Here is a 22,731-nt window from a genome sequence, read left to right as displayed (position 1 = left end):
TGAACCATGTATGCAAAAGGAAAAATGTTTTGATTCACGGTTACCATGGAAACATGGGTAAAGAATTTTCCCTAGCAACCAGCCGATTTTCAGCTTTGATGGACTAAAAAATCTCTTATCTTTCAGGCTCAAATTAAATGTAAATACTAAAAGAATTTCTTTTTCATTGCTGTTATTCTCAAGATAATGATCTTAACAGTCTTCACAATCAAAATATAGAAATAAGATTTAAAGATATATCTGTGATAGATGTGTGAATATATGCATGTTTTTCCTTTTTTGCTGACTCAGCATTTTCCTTGATTTTGGAATTATTCAATGCCTAATTACTCCAGTGATGGACCTCATACAGACATCCTATGTATATAACATAAAAGCAGAGGATTCTTTCTTTTAGAATTTGAATTCAGAAGCGTATAATTTTTAAACATTCCTATCCGTTGCCTAGCAACAAAAATGGATGTTTTGATGAATAAAAAGAGAAAAAATGTAGAATGCTAAAGTCATAAATCACATAACTTGTTATCTTTGAATACTCAAAACAAATTTTACAATAAATTGAAATTTTTGAGACCTCTCTGCAAGCTATGGAATGTTTTACAATTTGTAATCTCCATGGTAACAGCAATTTCCCCTTAGCAACACATCATAGAATAATAATTTTAGCATGTTCATGTACCTGTTGTTAAGGATTCTTCAAAGCATGCTGTAAAATTGTGATTAGGCAAATTTTACAATGTAATTAGCATCTTATAAAATTTTATTTTTCACTTGATTTTCCCATGGCAACGATTCTGAGCACATAGCAACCAATGTAACCTATGTAGAGTTAAGAGATTCTCTGTAGGAATTTCAACTGTTTTGATACTCAGAATCAAGATTACAGGACATGTTTATGTAAAATCATTGCTGGTACAAAATATACATAAATATATACATTTGCAATCAAGATTTAAAAATTCAAACTAAGAATGTTACCATGGTAACGGGTATAAACATTTTTAGTTCACCTGAGCCAAAGGCTCAAGTGAGCTTTTCTGATCGAAATTTGTCCATTGTTTGTCGTCGTTGTCGTCGTCATTGTCGTTGTAAACTTTTCACAATTTCATCTTCTTCTCCAGAACTCCTCGACCAATTTCAACCAAACTTGGCACAGAGTATCCTTGGATAAAGGGAATTCAAGTTTGTTCAAATGAAGGGCCATGCTCTCTTCCAAGGGGAGATAATTACAAATTAATGAAAAATTAATGGCATCTTTTAAAAATCTACTTCTCAAGAACCACTGAGCCAGGAAATATGAAACTCGTGTGGAATCATTCTCAGGTAGTGTAGATTCAATTTTGTTAAAATCATGACCCCCGGGAGTAGGTTGGGGCAGCAATGGATGATCAAAGTTTTACATAGGAATATATAGGAAAAATCTTTTAACATCTTCTCAAGAGCAGCGAAACCATAATTGGTCATATTTATATAGAAGCATCCTCAGGTGGTGTAGATTCAAGTTTGTTCAAATCATGACCCCCGGGGGTAGGTTGGGGCCACAATGGACGATCAAAGTTTTATATAGAAATATATATAGGAAAAATCTTCTCAAGAACAACAAAGCCATGATTGGTTATTAACTATTAGGAAGTATCCAAGGTAGTGTAGATTCATATTTGATAAAAATCATGACCCACTGGTATATATAAATATCTCCTGGGATATGTAGTGGTCACAATTGATTATTAAAGTTATGCATAGGAATACATAGGACATTTTTTTTCAAATCTTGTTCTCAAGAAGAGCAAAGCTATGATTAGTCATATTTATATGGAAGCATCCTCAAATAGTGTAGATTCAGATTGTTCAAATCATGACCCCAGGGGATAGGGTAGGATCATAATGAAAGTTCAAACTTGTAGTGAAAAAAGTCACAATTAGTCAAAGAAATATGAAAGCGTGTTTAGTTAGTGTAGATTCAATTTTGTTCAAATCATACCCCCCCCCCCCCCTCTTTTTTAGGGGTAGGTTGGGACCACGTATGCATTAAAGCTCTTCAATACTGAACTGATTTTTGCTTTTTTCCAAGCCACAGTGCTCAGGTGAGTGATGTGGCCCATGGGCCTCATGTTGTTTTTATCATTTTAGTTTTATTTCTGCATTTTCATTCAGGGTTCATTGATCTTTCTAAATTAAAAAAAAAGAAATATACAAGCACGGGTTTTCAAGTTTTGACAAAAAAATTAATGCACTTTGTTAATTATTATTTCATGAAAGAAATAAATTCATTTTTTTAATTAATATACAATTATTGCTGCTTTTTGAGGTCAATACGATGATTAAGACACCCGAGGAGTACAATATTCACCGAGCCCGAAGGGCAAGGTGAATACTGTACTTCGAAGGTGTCTAAATCATCGTATTGACCTAAAAAAAACCCAGCAATAACTGTTTTATTATACGATTATCTATTTTTGGTCCAATGTAGAATAAATAATTCCCTATATTGACCTGGAAATAATTCCTTATATTGACCTGGAGGGTCACGTGCAGGTCAATATAACGTAGTGTTTTTCTAACATTGTTGGATCTCAGCCAATCAGAGAAATTGGGAATTATTCAATCATACAATAAAGTATTTTATAAAATGAATGTTTGCATTTTGGCATAGTAATTTTTCCTTACTTTTTCCCATGCTTGTGCCTGAAAATGAATCTGATGTGGGATTTCCGTAGGGGGGAGGATCCTACTCTAGAGTCTATTTTCTGGGGGGGGGGGGGGAATCCTACTCTTGAGTCAGTTTTCTGGGGGAAAAAGATTTTAGAGGGGAAATCCTACTCTACAACACCGGTAGATAATGAGCTGATTTATGGTATGTCTCTTGATATTGTACAAATCAGGTTTCGAGTTTCTTTGGTCCATTTTTTGCTCACCAGAGCAGATGGCTCAAGCATCTTTTTATCGTTCAAAAATCATAACACTTAGGGATTGTGTGGAGCAACAACAATGATCAAAGTTATACAAAGGAATACAGAAAAACATGCTTATAGATAAGGAGCTTATATATGAAATGACGCTTACAGCTAAGAGATCTGTGGGTTAAGAAAATATTTGGTACTGTACTTTATCAAATGAGTTGAAATGGTGTATATTCCCGATGTTTTCCGAGCGAATATACACAATTTAAACGACGTGGATAAAGCGAATACCACGTCACACAATTATAGATGTTTTATTATTTGCACAATTATATATATTTTAGTTATCTCATAAGATTTTCTTTTTTCACAAAAAATTAAGATAATCCCTGTAAAATGATGTTAATTGCTTTCTATCCAAATCGACAACGCGTAAATTGATGACGTCGCACTGTTAACGTTGAAATGCTGAAAGTTTTTTGTAAATCTATACAAAATATTAAATCTTGGAATGATATTTGCTGCGTCTTTTAAAATATATGTGACAGTTTGTTGATTTATTTTTATACAAACGTTTGATTTTGAAGTTCTACACGTTGTAAAGACCGAGGAATCATTAAATGTAATCCTATTCTGAAATCATTCTGTGTATGGTGACAGTGCTAAGCCAGCTATTTGTAGAATCATAGTAAGTTATATAGTATAATGTAAGAAAGTATTGATGAAAGTGGCCAGATCACTTTCCTGAATGGTAAAATGATCATGAAACACCAACTTCACTAATAGGCCTAATGTTTCCTGTGAGAACGTGTTGGGGGTGTGGAGAGTGGGGTTAACATTCATATTTACAGTGGTCAGTTAAAAAAAATGTAATTTCGTTGAGATAAAACGAGAGCTTTCTTGTTTTTAACAAAATGTTTGCTCATTATCATTTATGTTAAAACGCAAGAACTTTCAAAAATAAAAGTTTCGAAAATTTTACGTCTTGAAGCATCGGATTGTGTCAAAACCGGAAGTGCTATTTATAAATCATACGGAAGGATAAAACATTACTTTATCTTATGGATAGTATCCACCACAAGCATGGGATTAAACTAATTAGTTTAATCTCACACGTGTGGTGGATACTACCTATAAGATAAACTTATAATAAATTAAAATTGTCTATCCCTGGTACTTCAATTCGATATAAGCATGTTTTACTATATATAGAAAAGTTTAAAAACAGCAAAGCCATGATTAGTCATTTTAATTCAGAAGCATCCTAAGTGCAAATTTTAAGTTTGTTGCTGACTGACCAACTTTTATGAAAGTACTTCTATTAGTGCCTTAAATGTAAAAAAAAATCCTTTTTATTCACTGCTCAGTTCAATAATAAAAATTTCAAATCTTTTTTTTCTGCTATGCCTGCAGATAATTAGCTGAAGTTTCTTTATATCAATGACCAAGATTAGGTTTGACAATCATGATTAAGATAGAAATGTACAGCCATCAGACTTAAGAAATTCACAGATGGTCGTTTGTTTGTCTCTTCATATTTCATTTTCTAGTTTCGCATTGATTGAACCATTTCAATAAGTTCACCTGTACAGAAGTTTCAATGTAAAAGGTGAAGATAACGAACAGTGATCGATCTCATAAAATCTATAAACATTACAAATATGTGAAGAGGGCATAAAACACGGACCCCTTGAAATTCCAGAGGTTGGACCAGGTGCCTAGGAGGAGTAAGCATCCCCTGTTGACCGGTCAAACCCGCCGTGAGCCCTATGTAATTATGAGGATGACGGAACTTTCCATAGTCAATTCAGTATAAAAACAAAGGCTTAACAATTGGTATGAAACAAGTCATCCAAATACTACCCAATGATAGGTTATATATATTTGCTAACAAGGTCATTATAACGACCATAAAATTTACGAAATACCAACTTTAATCGAGGTTGTTGAAATCCCTGTAACATCAACTTATCAGTGAGTAGCATGCCTCACTTTAAAAATTGATCGTACTCAGAGCAAGCTCTTGAGTACCGAATAAACAACATAAACAAGCGATACTGGAACATTAAAAATAAGGAAAGGTGAAAGTGAGCTTTTCTGATCACCTATCTTCTGTCTATCTGTCCGTCTGTCCATTGTTCATTTCTTATTTTTTCAACTTTTTTCTACAAAACCTGTTGGTCAAATTCAACCAAACTGTCGCAAACTAGTGTATTCTAACAAAACCTATATATCTAAGGGAGAGGAGAATATAATCGAAAATGATTCCTCATCATCACAATTAAGGTTAAAATGCATAATTTTTTAATAGCAACGTCTAGATGATTGATAGATTTTTCGATATTGGTCATATTGTACGAATGCAACATAGGTTTTATGATTTAAGAATAAAATTGCGCATTACAGGAAAAAGTTATATATGCAAAAATATTAACACAAGTTTCCTTTTTAGTTTTGGTTTTAGGACTTGATTGCAGAATGTATAACATTTATATATATTTTCTACCAGTAATCATTTTAATTGTCAATGTTCCGTAATCTTGATTCTGTGTAACAAAACTGTTGAAGTGCTTAAGGAGGGATTCTTTTCTGGTTTCTGACTAGATGAAATATTCAAAGTACATTTGCTTGTATGTCTTGTATATTACATGTAAGTGATTTAAAAAAAATCATAGTTTTCTTTCCTCATCAAAGTTGTACAACTTTAAATAGAAATGGTAAACTGAGTTCGAAATCTAACAGGGACTATATTTTTGGCGCAATGATGGCGTATGAAAAAATCTCCTTTTCTGCTTCTCAACATTACTATAGAATAATGAATTTACTTAAAATTTTCAAACAAAACAAGACTTTTTAAACAAGAGGCCCAAGGGCCTTAACGGTCACCTGAGTATGATACAACAATTTAAAGGATGCATAGAGTATACTATGAACTGAAAGGTGAAACTTTGTTGCCAAAAAGCAAGAAAAATAGGGTGATCATGATCAACAAAATAATTGGTCTTAATATTCATTAACAGTTTATAAATTATGTTCTATAAATCTGATCCCCATTTATCACTATCACCATACAGTATATTAACAAATTATCAATGCTTCTGTACTATTTTAATCCTTTGTTGAAATTTCTTACATTGGCCTCTCTTGGTCCTTGATGAACATTTAATAAGACAAGTTATTTTTGTCTCATTTTTATTTATCTACTACTTACAAGTCTATCTGATCATTAAAACTATGAAAGTACTTTCTGTATTATACAATAAAAGTTTTTGCATAATTATCTTATTCTATTTACCTTTCAAGTACATTATTTACAGTGATAAATTATCAAAAGTAAATGGCAAAGGGGAATAACTCCTCTCAGTATAATACAAAATAATAGAGCCCTGGCCAGGACCAGAACACTTGACCAAATGGTCCAGATGTTCAAAAATCTGGTAAAAATAATCTTCCTTATTAAAACTTTTACTCTTTTTACCTCTGATATGCCCAGGTGCAGAGAAGATTTTTAAAGAAATAATGCATTTTTACTACAGATTCACTATATTATCAATAGAGCCCCCCCCCCCCCCCCAACACCACAGCTTCTGACCCTGGGACCATAAGTTTGCTCATCATAACTAATCACTTTGTTTATCTGCTAAACACCAAGGAGCAAACAGGATTATTTAATAGAATTAATGCATTTTTACCATATTATCAAGAGCCCCACCCTCACACCAGCACATCTGACCCAGCAAATAAATTTTGCTTTTTCACTTTATAATCAATAGAAGCCCCCCCCCCCCCTCCCCCACCACCAGAACCCTTAAATCTGGGGTCATAAAATTCACAATTTTGGAAGAGGCATCCTTGCCTATCATAACAATGTACTTAGTTTGTTTAAACAATACCCAGGGGCAGAGAAGAAGATTTTCAAAGAAATAATTCACCTTCACTACAGGATCTATATAGCCCCACCCTAGCACCAGAACTCCTGTCCCCGGGGCCATGAATTTCACAATTTTGGAAGAGGCATCATTGCTTATTATAACAATGTACTTAGTTTGTTTGAATAATACCCAGGGGCAGAGAAAAAGATTTTTAAAGAATTAAAACATTTTCACATTAAATCAATAGAGCCCGCGGCGCTCTAACACCAGAACCCCTGATCCAGGAGCCACGAATTTCACAATTTTGGAAGAGGCATCCTTGCTTATCAAAACTATGTATTTAATTTGTTTCAATAATACCCAGGAGCAGAGAAGTAGATTTTCAAAGAATTAAGGCATTTTCACTATATAGTCAATAGAGCCCCGCCCTAACACCAGAACCCCTGCCCCTGGGGCCATGAAATTCATAATTTTGAAAGAGGTATTCTTGCTCATCATAACTATGTACTTAGTTACTTTATTTAATACCCAGGAGCAGAGAAGAAGATTTTCAAAGAAGTAATGCATTTTCACTATATAATCAATAGAGCCCCGCCCTAACACCAGAACCCCTGCCCCTGGGGCCATGAAATTCACAATTTTGAAAGAGGCACTCTTGCTCATCATAACTGTGTACTTAGTTACTGTATTTAATACCCAGGAGCAGAGAAGAAGATTTTCAAAGAAGTAATGCATTTTCACTATATAATCAATAGAGCCCCGCCCTAACACCAGAACCCCTGACCCTGGGGCCATGAATTTCACAATTTTGGAAGAGGCACTCTTACTCATCATAACTATATACTTAGTTAGTTTATTTAATACCCAGGAGCAGAGAAGAAGATTTTCAAAGAAATAATGCACTTTCACTATATAATCTATATAGCCCCTCCCTAGCACCAGAACCCCTGACCCTGGGGCCATGAATTTCACAATTTTGGTAGAGGGGTCAATGCTTATTACAATCATGCCAACAGTTTGACTGCTTGATGTCCAGGAGTAAAGAAGATTTTTGAAGATTGCATTAATTTTGGTGGTTTTAGCCCCACCCCTCAGGCCCCAGGGGGGCAGGGATCATGAAATTCATAATTTTTGTTCCCCTTCACCCATAGATGCTATATGCCAAATTTGGTTGAAATTGGTTGAGCGATTTCAGAGAAGAAGCTAAAAATGTTCAAATGTTAACGCACATCGCACGACGACGGACAAAAACGGATAGCAATAGGTCACCTGAGTGACTCAGGTGACCTAAAAATTCAAATGTAATTAAAATTAATAATAACGGATTGAAGTTTTAAAATATATCAAATAAATATGATTTTACAAACAAACTACAATTTTCTTAGCTTTTAAAAGCTTTCAATCTAAGTAAAGATTTGAGCAAAAAATATTTAAAAAGTGTTTTTCTCTCTTAGTAAACCATCAAAACTTGTTGTTTTTGTGTCAATTTGTATCTTTATATGACTGCTTCATTGTTTGTAAAAATAAGAAAAATTTAAATTTACGAAGCATATATTTACATTTCCAATGTCTTTGTCCGAGATAAAATTACAAATTGTAAAAATACTTTATTTCTACATAAATCTACTGTAGGTGCGGTTTAAAAAATCACGTGCGGGGCGGGACAAATAGAGGCAGAAGCGGGGTTATTAGCACGGGAATTTTCAGAATCAGCAGCATATAAATATAAGGAATAACTGTCAGATTTTTTGGATTCATGACGATGATCAATCAATTGGCTTGCATGATAATTTTATGCATAAACGCCTTCGGCGTTTATGCAAATTATCACGCAAGCCACTCGATTGATCACATCATGAATCCAAAAAATTAGACAGTTATTCCTTAAATAAAAATGACTAAAATATCCTAACAATTTAAGAAAAATTGAGGAAATTCGGGTTAGCCAATATCTACATGTACTTTAGTTGAATTATGCATGTTGATTCGGTGGTATCAACTGAAAGACCCTATATGGTAGTATCTTTTTACGCAGAAAGAAAAACATTTTAACTTTTGAAATAGAAGAAGGCATCACATGATTGGAAACAGTGTTTCTTTATTGTTAAAGTGAAGGAAAAAGATATGACCTTGACCTGACCTTTGTTCTAAAATTTAATCTTACTGATACCATCACTTAGTGATTATGTCTTCTTGATTCTATGAAAATTTCGTCAATTTTTAGATACAAGAAATATGATAAGAAACCCTCCTTAAGAATATGACTCTCAACTCTTCATAGATTACATTGGTTGTTATGTTCACATAACAAAAAAACTTTGATAAGATGCTAATTGCATTGTAAAATTTGCCTAATCACAATTTTACAGCATGCTTTGAAAAATCCTTAATAAAATCTTTACCCCCGGAAAACTGGCTCTAGAGTAGGATTCTCCGGAAAATGACTCTAGAGTAGGATTTGCCCTACAGAAATTCCACATAAGATTCAATTTTCTGTTACAACATAGCAAAATAGTTTGAAAAATTAACTATGCCAAAATGCGAACATTCATTTTATAAAATACTTGAATAAAAAAAATGAATTTATTTCATTCATGAAAAAGTAATTAAAGAAGTGCATTAATATTTTTTTTTTCAAAACATGAAATCCTGTGCTTGTATATTTTCTTTTTTGAATTTAAAAAGCTATGAATGAAAATGAAGAAATAAAGCTGAAATGATATAAACAAAGATGTTTATACCCGTTACCATGGTAACATTCTTAGTTTGAATTTTTAAATCTTGATTGCAAATGTATATATTTATGTATATTTTGTACCAGCAATGATTTTACATAAACATGTCCTGTAATCTTGATTCTGAGTATCAAAACAGTTGAAATTCCTACAGAGAATCTCTTAACTCTACATAGGTTACATTGGTTGCTATGTGCTCAGAATCGTTGCCATGGGAAAATCAAGTGAAAAATAAAATTTTATAAGATGCTAATTACATTGTAAAATTTGCCTAATCACAATTTTACAGCATGCTTTGAAGAATCCTTAACAACAGGTACATGAACATGCTAAAATTATTATTCTATGATGTGTTGCTAAGGGGAAATTGCTGTTACCATGGAGATTACAAATTGTAAAACATTCCATAGCTTGCAGAGAGGTCTCAAAAATTTCAATTTATTGTAAAATTTGTTTTGAGTATTCAAAGATAACAAGTTATGTGATTTATGACTTTAGCATTCTACATTTTTTCTCTTTTTATTCATCAAAACATCCATTTTTGTTGCTAGGCAACGGATAGGAATGTTTAAAAATTATACGCTTCTGAATTCAAATTCTAAAAGAAAGAATCCTCTGCTTTTATGTTATATACATAGGATGTCTGTATGAGGTCCATCACTGGAGTAATTAGGCATTGAATAATTCCAAAATCAAGGAAAATGCTGAGTCAGCAAAAAAGGAAAAACATGCATATATTCACACATCTATCACAGATATATCTTTAAATCTTATTTCTATATTTTGATTGTGAAGACTGTTAAGATCATTATCTTGAGAATAACAGCAATGAAAAAGAAATTCTTTTAGTATTTACATTTAATTTGAGCCTGAAAGATAAGAGATTTTTTAGTCCATCAAAGCTGAAAATCGGCTGGTTGCTAGGGAAAATTCTTTACCCATGTTTCCATGGTAACTGTGAATCAAAACATTTTTCCTTTTGCATACATGGTTCATAGGGCAAAAGAAAACTATGTGTGGAAAATCATCGAATTCCGAGAACCCTCATATATCACCTGCATGCCTATTTTGCATGATTTTTACACAGAACTGTACTTAAGTAATAATGAAAATTTGCTGTTGTCTGGCAAGATCAGAAACTATTATAATTGTCCAATTTTGGATATTGTGAAATAATTCATCTAGTAAAATTGGATATGCATACATGTGTGTACACTTACATGTAAATTAATTGTTATAGCAAATTCAATCTATCATTAAGTTGAATGTTGACTAATGTTTTTCATCAAAATTTTTTACACTGAATTGTTTGTGGAATTTTCCATTTGCCCAATCATGTCAAGGAACACATGGCAGGAAATGCTTTCTCCTCCATTGCACCTGGTGTTTTTAGAGGTCTGTGTTTGCTCTGCTCCAATTTTGTATTGTTTCAATGGACTTTAAAGCTTGATCACTGTTGGTAATCTTCATATTTTATATACTATTAGAGTACTTGAAGAGAACTGTAAAGATTTAACATACAGTATAATGCATGTATATTGCACTTTAAGTACAGTGCATGTGGTTTAGAAATGTTAATTCATCTCATAGTGCATTGAATTTGTTGAAAATTAGAAAATGTGTTGAAATTTTTTTAAAAATAATGTTAGATTGCAGATTTTTTTTAAATCATGCAAGTAAGAAATTGCTTAATATTTTTCAGCTTTTCTGGACAGTCTAGATGAGTTCTTGCTATATACCTAGCATTGTATCCCAGTTAAAATTTAAGGAGCAAGGTTCATTCATAAGCTCTACCTGGACAAACTTGCATGGATTAAAGCACATTAACAGATTTACTTCAGATGCTTTACCTGATCTACATTTTCTTCATGTGTTTTTTTGTTTTTGTTTGTTTGTTGTTTAACATTCCTGTCAAGAATTTTTCATCCATATGGAGATGCCACTACTTGCTGGTGGAGAGCTGCAAAATTTGACCTATACTTGGCACTCAGGGTCATTGAGCAGTAAGGGATCTTTTTTGTGCCCACATCAACTGCGAGGTGGGACCTCGGTTTATACGGTCGAATCTGAAGGACTGGTCCCCACATCCCCAGTGGATCTGAACCTGAGACTTAAAAGCTGAGGTTTTCAACCGGTCGGTTTTCCTCAGGTAAGTTTGGTGTGGGGTGGAGCTTAATCGAAGCGGGTGAGAAGCCCCGAGGGAACAACGCTGGCTTGTGTATACCTACCTATATACACAGGATGTTACCTGTATTACCTGTACAGGTTTTCCTACGACATGGTAAAACAATGTTATTGTTTTTTGTTGTGTGGGTTTGAAATGTTGACCGTCAAATTTACTAGATAAGGCATGCGAAATATTTTAGTTGCGAACAGAATCTTACTTCAATTCTTTCTTTTGAAATTAAAATTTTTTAAAAATAATTTGACAATTTTAATTATACTGTGTGTTTGTTAATTAATATTAAATGTTATAACGAATATAGGGCCAAATCTGTCATTGTAAGCTGGCGACACAAAGGGAAGTAATTCAAATTGCACGTCGTGCATGCAAAACGAAAACAGAAAGTGGGTCATAAATAAGTCTCTCAGTAAAAATAAAACTTAGAAACGCTGTTTGGAGGCTACATTTTGTAAAAATATGATAAGCTTAATAAATATTTTTGAAGATAATTCCTAAGTGATTTTTCCAGGACGCATGATCTGTATAAAATGGCCAGGGCTTTGGACTGGGGATGGTTTCCCGACGACTAGCTATTACCTGGTGAAACGGGAATGGAATCACCTGCTTCATACACTTTTTTTCCCTAAGGGATTCATAATTTCAAATATTATATGCAAAGCAAGACGTTATAATCCGAATAATTTCTCTTCTAAAACTGATTATTATACCGTAACTTTGTCACCTTGTCTCGAAGAAAAGCGACACGTCTACTAGCACAATTGTCTTATCTAAAATTTTGTTTGAGCAATATTGCAATGTTTTCATACTTGTTTTAAAAAAAATAATTTTATTTACTTCCATGATACTTCAAACGCGGGTCGGTATATTTTGTTAAGGTAGAATAAATGTACGTCAGTTAAACTATGTTTTGACAAATTATAGTTATCGATTGTAATCGTGAAATGAAATCCCCCCTTTATAAATTTTAATATATAAGCATATTTTTTCTTGTCATTTTTTTAATTATTTAACAGAATTATTACATTTATGGTATATTCTTATGAATTAAATAAAAAAATGTTTTCATTGCTTCTTTATCACGTTTTCATTTGCGGTAAGCATCAAAAGCCTGAATGTAAATTCGATGGTCGTTATGATCCCCAGACAAGGTACACAAGATATACACAATGGCAGAAAACTAAATGTCAATCAAATCCAAGTATCCAATCCCAGGCTTAATTTCAGGTGATTGACAGGGGTTCACAGACCAGGTAAATTTGAAGGAGGTGCTTATTTCCTCCCCCTTTAAGGATTAAATCCTTACTCGCGACTCTAGATTACACACTCTAACCTTTGCACCACATGGGGGACTCCACAAGAGTAAGTGTTTTGAACAGTCCTATTCTCATGTAATTATAAACTGTATGTTGAACAAACCTGCAAAGATGATGTATGTACATGTAAATGTTTCAGGGTACCAATCCTTGATTTGACTTAGATTTTTAGGTCACCTGAGTCACTCAGGTGACCTATTGCTATCTGTTTTCGTCCGTCGTTGTGCGTCGTCCGTTAACTTTTGAACATTTTTAACTTCTTCTCTAGAACCACTCAACCAATTTCAACCAAATTTGGTATATAGCATCTATGGGTGAAGGGGAACAAAAATTGTGAATTTCATGGTCCCTGCCCCCCTGGGGCCTGAGGGGTGGGGCTAAAACCACCAAAAATAATGCAATCTTTAAAAATCTTCTTCTTTACTCCTGGACATCAAGCAGTCAAACTGTTGGCATCATTGTAATAAGCATTGAGCCCTCTACCAAAATTGTGAAATTCATGGCCCCAGGGTCAGGGGTTCTGGCCCCAGGGTGGGGCTATATAGATCATATAGTGAAAGTGCATTATTTCTTTGAAAATCTTCTTCTCTGCTCCTGGGTATTAAATAAAGTTACTAAGTACATAGTTATGATGAGCAAGAGTGCCTCTTCCAAAATTGTGAAATTCATGGCCCCAGGGTCAGGGGTTCTGGTGTTTGGGTGGGGCTCTACTGATTATATAGTGAAAATGCATTAATTCTTTGAAAATCTTCTTCTCTGCCCCTGGGTATTAAATAAAGGAACTAAGTACATAGTTATGATGAGCAAGAGTGCCTCTTCCAAAATTGTGAAATTCATGGCCCCAGGGTCAGGGGTTCTGGTGTTAGGACGGGGCACTATATATTATGTAGTGAAAAAGCATTAATTCTTTGAAAATCTTCTCTGCTCCTGGGTATTAAATAAAGTAACTAAGTACATAGTTATGATGAGCAAAAGTGCCTTTTCAAAAATTGTGAATTTCATGGCCCCAGGGTCAGGGGTTCTGGTGTTAGGGTGGGGCTCTATTGATTATATAGTGAAAATGCATTCTTCTTTTCTGCTTCTGGATATTTAATAAAGTAACTAAGTACATAGTTATGATGAGCAAGAGTACCTCTTCCAAAATTGTGAATTTCATGGCCCCAGGGTCAGGGGTTCTGGTGTTAGGTCGGGGCTCTATTGACTATATAGTGAAAATGCATTAATTCTTTGAAAATCTTCTCCTCTGCTCCTGGGCATTAAGGTGATAAACTAAGTACATAGTTATGATAAGGAGGTGGGCCTCTTCCAGAATTGTGAAAGCCATGGCCCCTGGGTCAGGGGTTCTGGTGTTAGGGCGGGGCTCTATTGATTATATAGTGAAAATGCTTTAATTCTTTGAAAATCTTCTTCTCTGCTCCTGGGTATTATTTAAACAAACTAAGTGCATGGTTATGATGCATAAGGATGCCTTTTCAAAAATTGTGAATTTCATGGCCCTAGGGTAAGGGGTTCTGGTGTTAGGGTGGGGCTCTATTGATTATATAGTGAAAATGCATTGATTCTTTGAAAATCTTCTTCTCTGCTACTGGAGACTATTTAAACAAACTAAGTGCATGGTCATGATGCATAAGGATGCCTTTTCAAGAATTGTGAATTTCATGGCCCCAGGGTCAGGGGTTCTGGTGTTAGGGCAGGGCTCTATTGATTATATAATGAAAATGCATTGATTCTTTGAAAATCTTCTTTTCTGCTACTGGAGATTATTTAAACAAACTAAGAGCATGATTATGATAGACAAGGATGCCTCTTCCAAAATTTTTAAATATATGGCCTCAGTTTTTGGGGTTCTTGAGGAGAGGGGGGGGGGGGTCTATTGATTATTTACAGGTAACTCTCGATACCTCGAAGTCCACGGGACCGAGAAAAAACTTCGAGAGATCAAGAATTCGAGTTTTCAAGAGTCCGGAATTTTCTGGGTTTGTTGACATGTTTGAAAATTAGTCTTACCGGATGTAATGATTTTCATGCAGTGATAACCTTTTACACGTTTTTATAAAACAACGATATTTTTTCGTAATTAAGATGAATATTTCATTACACTGAGTAAAGCAAAAAATGTGTATCGTCATTTCATGTATATTTATTTATTCTTTGTAATACGGACATCATACTACGCATTCGTTACATGAAAACGACAGTTTACAGCGTACATAGCATTGACTATTCCAAACATTATCATTGAACGCCGTTCTGTAAGTATTTGTCCAATAATAGTCGTCATATTGACATTGAGGGCGTTTCTGCTTTTTCATATTTCGTTTAACTTTGACACAGACTCGAAATAAAAATTAAATTAGTGTTTCATCTTTTAATCAATTCAGTACTATTTTTCACTGACACAAAGTCTCTAAATTATCGTAAGTCAGTCGATGATAATTATTTTAATTAATAGCATATAGGCAAAATATGATTAATGATAAATCAATCAACACCTTGCAGCATAAGTGTCACCTGAATAAACATCCCGTTCCTCGAGACCCGCGTCTTCTGCCTGGGGCCATTTAAATGATAATTATATAAACTTGTATACACATAGCCACTTCGAGGTATCGAGGGTAAATTCTAATAGAATATGCATAACAGGACTACATTTTGACTTCGAGGGATCAAGAGTTTCGAGAGATCAAGAGTTCGAGAAATCAAGTGTAAATTTGCTTAGTTATATAGGGGAAAAATTCGGGACCGGAGACTCACTTCGAGCGATCAAGAGCTTCGAGAGATCGAAGTTCGAGCCATCAAGAGTTACCTGTAGTGAAAAGCATTAATTCTATTAATTAATCATTAATTAATCCTGTCTGCTCCTTAGTGTTGAGCTGATAAATAAATTGCTTAGCTATGATGAAAATGGGAGGTTCGAACAGAATCTTTAAATCTTGTGATCCTAGGGTCAGGGGTACTGGCATAACGAAGGAGAGGGGGGCTTTTGATAATATAGTGGAAAAGTGTTCATTCTTTGAAGTCCATAGTTATGATGATGAGGGTAACTCTTCCAAATTTGTAAATTTCTTGACCCTTGGTCTTGGGTTCTGGTGTTAGGGTAAGGCTTTGTTGAATCTGTAGTGAAAATGCATTGTACCTGTGAAATTCTTCTCTGCTTCTGGGCATATCGGAAGCAAACTGAGTAAGCGTATTTCTACCAGATTTTTAAACATCTGGACCATTCGTCTAAGCATTCTGGTCCTGGGCAGGGCTCTATTAATTTGTATTCTACTGAGAGAAGTTATTCCCCTTTTCCATTCACCTTTGATAATTAATCACTGTAAATAATGTATTTGAAAGGTTAATAGAATAAGATAATTATGCAAGAATGTTTATTGTATAATTAAAAAAGTACTTTCTTAGGTTTAATAATCAGGTAGACCTGTAAGTAATACTGTGGAATCATCATTGTTCGTGGGGGACCAATGTTCGTGGATTTCGTGGGTCGCCCTTACCCACGAATTAACATCCCCACGAACTTTTATTTTGTAAACATATTGATTCACTGAATCTATCATATAAATAAGTAATCCACGAAATTTCGTCCCCATGAACAACTAAAATTTTGCTTCCCCACGAACATTGACCCCAACGAATTAAAATGATTCCACAGTAGATAAATAAAAATGAGACAAAAATATTTTATCTTATTAAAAGTTCTTCAAAGACCATAAGAGAGGTCAATGCTAGAGGTCTTAATATGGGTTTAAAAATAGTACAGAAGCACTAATAGTTTGTTAATAGTCTGCATGGTGATAGTGTTTAGTGGGGGACAGATTAGAACTTAATTTATGAGTTGATACTGAATACTAGACTAATTATTTTGTTGATCCTGATCTTCCTACTTCTCTTGCTTTAGGGCAACAATGCTTCATCTATCAGTGTATTTAACTTCTAAATTGTTGTATTATACTCAGGTGACCATTAAGGCCCTTGGGCCTCTTGTCTGGATTAATGACCAGTTTTTTAGAGAAGGTTCATTCAAAGTAACAATATACTTTTTGGTGATCAGTAAACATAGATGATGCATCCTGCTTTCAGGGTTATTGAGGTCTTAAACATTACCAGAGTGTATGTTGAGTGAGACTTTGCCTTACTAGTAGATAACATTTATAGAAGTGAGCTTTGTATTCTTTGATTAGGTATGCTTTTTCTTTGCTCAGGATATACCATCAGTGCCAACTACCATACATTTTATATAATAGATGTAGCTTTTTTTCAACTGAATTTGATAAAACTGTGGATGAAAATAATTTGATTTTTGTACCTTTGAATGTATTGAATTAATTTGTAAAAGCTGTTATGATACAATGTTTGATATTTTATAAAAGTTTTTAGCACATGCAATCAATAAATGTATCAACATTTTTATTTTATTTTACTTTTTACCCTGCAAACTTCTTAAAAACAGAATAGTAATGATCCATTTAACTGATATTAGGTTAGTGTCACATTGTACTGGTATATCATGTATATTGAACTGTAAATGAGAAACATCTAAATATGTCAAATCACAGCATGAATCATGGGATTATGTAAGAAGTGCACTATCTTGTGCTTTGGTATGGTATTAATAATAAATGTTAAACTATCTTCTTTTTTTCAAATTAACAAAGGATATGCTTGAGTGACTGTATTTTGACTAGCAGTAAAAATAAAATGATTTTTAAGCATTTGAATTATTTTGATTCATGGTCTCTGCAAGTTTAATGATAGCAAATATATGTATTGAACATGGCATCCACATATTGCTATACTGGATGGGGCATAACTTTTACTGAATCTTAATCACAACCTTGAACTTTTATGTAGTACATGTACTCTTTGTTTCAACTGATCAAACATATTCTTAAATCACAAAGAATTTAAACAATTAGTCACAGGCACTTGGGGTATGGACCCCCCCCCCCTTTCCATTTTTTTCTTTTTAAATCTGGGGTCGAGTCACCTTTTTCCTATTTTTGTATTCTAATATGCACTGTATGTTATCAATAATGTAACTCTTTTGTTTCTATAAGCTGTTTTTAAATATATCGTTTTCGACTGATACATAAAAAGAGAGAATGCTTGCAACTCTTTTTCTCATCTGCCTCACCTCGCTTAAACTTCGCCTGATTATTTATTGAAAGAATAAGAAAACATGGAACATGCATACATCAATAAATTCGTTATACATTCTTCTTCCTTTTCATATTTCCATTTAATTTTTATGTGCCCCCGATTTGTAAATATTTCGATTAAATCACCTGCATCTAGGGTAAATTTTGTTGATGTGCACCAGCTGGGACGGAAGTGCCCGGTATTTTCGGGTATCATCATTACGTGTAATGTCATTCGGAACATTAAATGCGAGAAGGAATAAAGCCCGAATTTTCTATTCATATAACATGTAACGGTAAGTTCTGTGAATAACAAGATAACTTTAACTAGCAAATTCTAATGGATGAATATTAACTTTTAACAGACGACCTAGACAACCAAATTTCACAATATTGTTATGGCAAAGCCTGGAATTTTTTTTTCATGCAGAACATTTATAAAGTTAGAGTTACCGTTATTGCACTTCCGTCCCAGCTGGTGCACATCAACAAAATTTACCCTAGATGCGGGTGATTTAATCGAAATATTTACAAATCGGGGGCACATAAAATTGAATGGAAATATGAAAAGGAAGAAGAATGTATAACGAATTTATTGATGTATGCATATTCCAAGTTTTCTTATTCTTTCGATAAATAATCAGGCGAAGTTTAAGCGAGGTGAGGCAGACGATGAGAAAAAGAGTTGCAAGCATTCTCTCTTTATGTATCAGTCGAAAACGGTATATTTAAAAACAGCTTATAGAGACAAAAGAGTTACATTATTGATAATATAAAGTGCATATTAGAATATAAAAATAGGAAAAAGGTGACTTGACCCCAGATTTAAAAAGAAAAATAATGGAAAAGGGGGGGGGGTTCCATACCCCAAGTGCCTGTGCAATTAGTTGGAAAGTGAATGCACTCAATGACTATATGGTTTTAAATTAAAAGAAGCTGGGTATAAATAGCAGGAAAAATTACTTGATGTCCACTGTGAACTTTGTGTCCTCAACAAAACAATATGGAGTATACTATACTTGGTCTAAAGAATAAGTCTAATCTATGTCTGCATTCACTTTTAGGTTAAACTGTATTGGGCATTGAGAGTTTGTTTGTTGTTTAACGTCCCTCTCCAGAATTTTTCACTTATATGGATATGCCACCACTTGCTGCAAATGACCTATGCTCAGCACTCAGGGCCAACGAGCAGTGAGGGATCTTTTTCATGCCAGCATCTACTGCGACACTGGACCTCGGTTTGTACGAATTAAGGACTGGTCTCCACATCTCACAGTGGGATTCAAACATGTGACATAAGGATCAACTCCTAACACCGCAACTCTAGAGCATAGGCTCTTACCACTGCACCACGTGGGCAACAGCATTGAGAGTTAAACGTGGACATCAGAACAAGCTACTCTGGGCTTATACTCTCTATATATTGATTGACTCATATGGAGACGCCACCACATGCCGGTGGAGATCTGCAAATTTTATCCTATACTCGGCGTTTACGGCCATTAAGCAGTGAGAGGTTTTTTTTCTTGCCAGCACCTACTGCGACACGGTACCTCGATTTATACGGTCTCATCCGAAGGACCGGTCCCCCCATCCCACAGTGGGATTTGAACCTGCGACATAAGGATCAACTCCTTACTTCGCTACTCTAGAGCAGACGCTCTAACCACTGTGCCAAGGGGGCAGCTACTCTCTATATAAGTCACTTGTGCAATGACTTTAGTTTTATATTCAAGGTTTTGTACTGATCATGTTGAGTCACATTAGCACAAATATCTTTCTGCTGACCTTGACCATCCGCAACTCTTCTGGTTGGAAACAATATGTTAATTAATGCATAATCAGTGAAATTACTATGAAAGAAAAATGGTCTTCTTAAACCATAAGTTCGTACCTTCGTTACAATGTGTCAAATGAATAAAACTATTGAAATAAATTGAATGCTACCTCATTCATGTAAGCATCATGGCCCGTGTTACATTATTAGGTAGGACTGGGTATTTGCTACAGATTTTGTACTGTGATATTTTTAACTGTATTGCGATATGTATTGCAATTTTTTTAAACAAAAATTTAAATGGTATTTTCTTATCATATTATCTTCCTTTTACATACAGAATGTACATAACTATAATAAATAACCAATAAAAGATATATTGTGATTGAATTACAGTTATGCAATGAAATACACCCATACAACAGCTTTTGTCTTACTGTTGGGCACGATCGCAAGCCTTTGACTACTTTTCTTTATATTTTTATGATGGAATTCCAGAGTCCAAGCATTTGGCCGGTATATCGGTATTACAAAAACGTATTGAAATACGACATTTTTTGTCAAGATACCACAATATACCGGAATATCGGTATTATTGCCCAGCCCTATTATTAGGTCATTTTGAGAAGCTCAAAGAAATTTACTGTCACTTAAAAAATAGCTCATAATCAATTAGAAAATAGAATAAAGAAGAAGGTTTATTTAATTTGTTTATCAGTTTTTTATATACAACCACTGAACTGCATTCAGTAGGAAATATATTACAGCAGTGATATTTTACAGGTAATGAATTCATAATTTATTGATGAACTCAGTTTATAATTAAGTCACATTTACGTAAACGGCAGCTCAGAAAGCCACACAGAACTATTCCTTTGATCTCTGTTAAAATATTCAAAATGATGTTAAAGCGCAGTTGAATATGTTACGCAAAAATAATCGATCAGTTATACATCATGTACATTAAATATATTCATGCCTAAATCTTTCCCAACATTTCATATTGATGAAAAAAGGCTCCATTACCATTCATTTTTGCTTGCTTGGGGCGTCAAAATAATTCCAACAAGGTTCAAGTGAAAGTTTTTTGTTTGTTTGTTTGTTTGTTTGTTTGTTTTTTTTTTTTTTTGTTTTTTGTTTTTTTGGTTTCATAATTCACTTGTAAATATTGTTCTAGTTTACTTACTTTGAAATAAATGCATCTGCGTTGTTTGACCATAGATGCTATTCATAGAATCATCGCTTTATCGTCGTCGTTGTCGTCATCGCATCATTGTGCTATCGCTTTGAACATTGTTCTGTTATTTAAAATTTTACATAAGAGATATCTTAATTTTTGTGAAGGACAAGTTATCATGTCAAAGATTTTGTTTGTTTTTTTTACCTTTGTTTTCTAAATTTTAATTTTTTTCAACCAAAAATTTTCCTTAGGTCGAAAATCTTCGGACACAAATGTTGAATAATCTTATTATTAGTTCAACTGAGTTACTCAGATGTCCTACTGCTATCTGTTTTTGTCCGTCGTCAATTTTTCACATTTTCAACTTCTCAAAAACCACTTATTCAATTTCAAACTTGCAACAAAGTATCCTTTGGTGAAGGGGATTCAAGTTTGTTCAAATGAAGGGCATCGCCCCTTTCAAAGTGGAGAAAATCAAGAAAAGGCAAAAGTAAGAAGGTGACATTTAACAAATCTTTTAAAGAACCACTGGACCAGAAGAGTTGAAACTTATATGAAAGCTTCCTTACATAGTGTAAATCCCCCCCCCCCCCCAGGATAGGGTGGGGCCAAAGAAGAGGATCAAAGTTTACGTTGAAAATATAGGAAGAAATTCTTTAAAATCCTATCAAGAACAACAAAACCATGATTAGTCATATTGATATTGAAGCATCCATCCTCAGGTAGTGTACAGATGACCCCTGGAGTATAGGATGGGCCTACAATAGGCAATCAAAGTTTAACATAGGAATATTAAAAAAAATCAACAAGAGGCTCAAGGGACTAGAATCACTCTTCTGAAAAATTATACAACCCTATCAGTTCTGTTCTAAGCATCTTAGTATCCTATTTATTTAGATAAAACCTTAAAATTCCAAAAGTAAGTCACTGTGTCCTAACCTACTTTTTGGTTAGACACTCTGAGAATCCAAGATGCATCAACTGACAAAGTTTGATGATCGTGAGGCCCATTATTATCTTAATTATTTAGATATAGATATAGAAATGAAATTCCAAAAGTAGGACATATTGACCTACTTTTTGGATGACACAATACAAGGACTCAAGTATGTCAACTGATGAAGTTTGATGATTCTTAGCCTCCTGGAACCCTAAATATTTAGATACAATTATATAATTAAAAAAGTAGGCCACTGTGACCTACTTTTAAGCTGACAGTCCGTCGTCATGCATCAACTGACAAAATTTGATATGTTTTGATTGACATATTCTGAGAACCCGAGATGCATCTGACAAAGTTGATTCTAAGCCTGTTATTATTTGAAATTGGGAACATACTGTTTTTACTCTGTTTCTTACTATTATTATTATTTTTCTTCCTGGGTACTTTTTTTTGTCCGTGAGTGTTGTCGGAAACTGCTCATCCAATTGAGTTGAAACCTTTTTAGAGTTAATAGGCATGTTTTGTAGATTTGCGGAACGAAGGTCATTTTGTTAGCACGTGCATGCATGTGCGTGCGCTTCTAATGCGTAAAATGACCAAAATACTCGATATAGCCGTAACTTTTATATTTTTTGATGAAATGCTTTGACACTCAGAATATACAGATATATTAAAAGTGTAGACAAGA

The sequence above is a fragment of the Saccostrea echinata genome, unplaced genomic scaffold (assembly GCF_033153115.1).
Source record: "Saccostrea echinata isolate AGI-Se365-2 ecotype Australia unplaced genomic scaffold, CSIRO_AGI_Sech_v1 ptg000023l, whole genome shotgun sequence".
Taxonomy (NCBI): domain Eukaryota; kingdom Metazoa; phylum Mollusca; class Bivalvia; order Ostreida; family Ostreidae; genus Saccostrea; species Saccostrea echinata.
The sequence above is the reverse complement of the archived record's forward strand: the minus strand, read 5'-3'. Positions refer to the sequence as shown.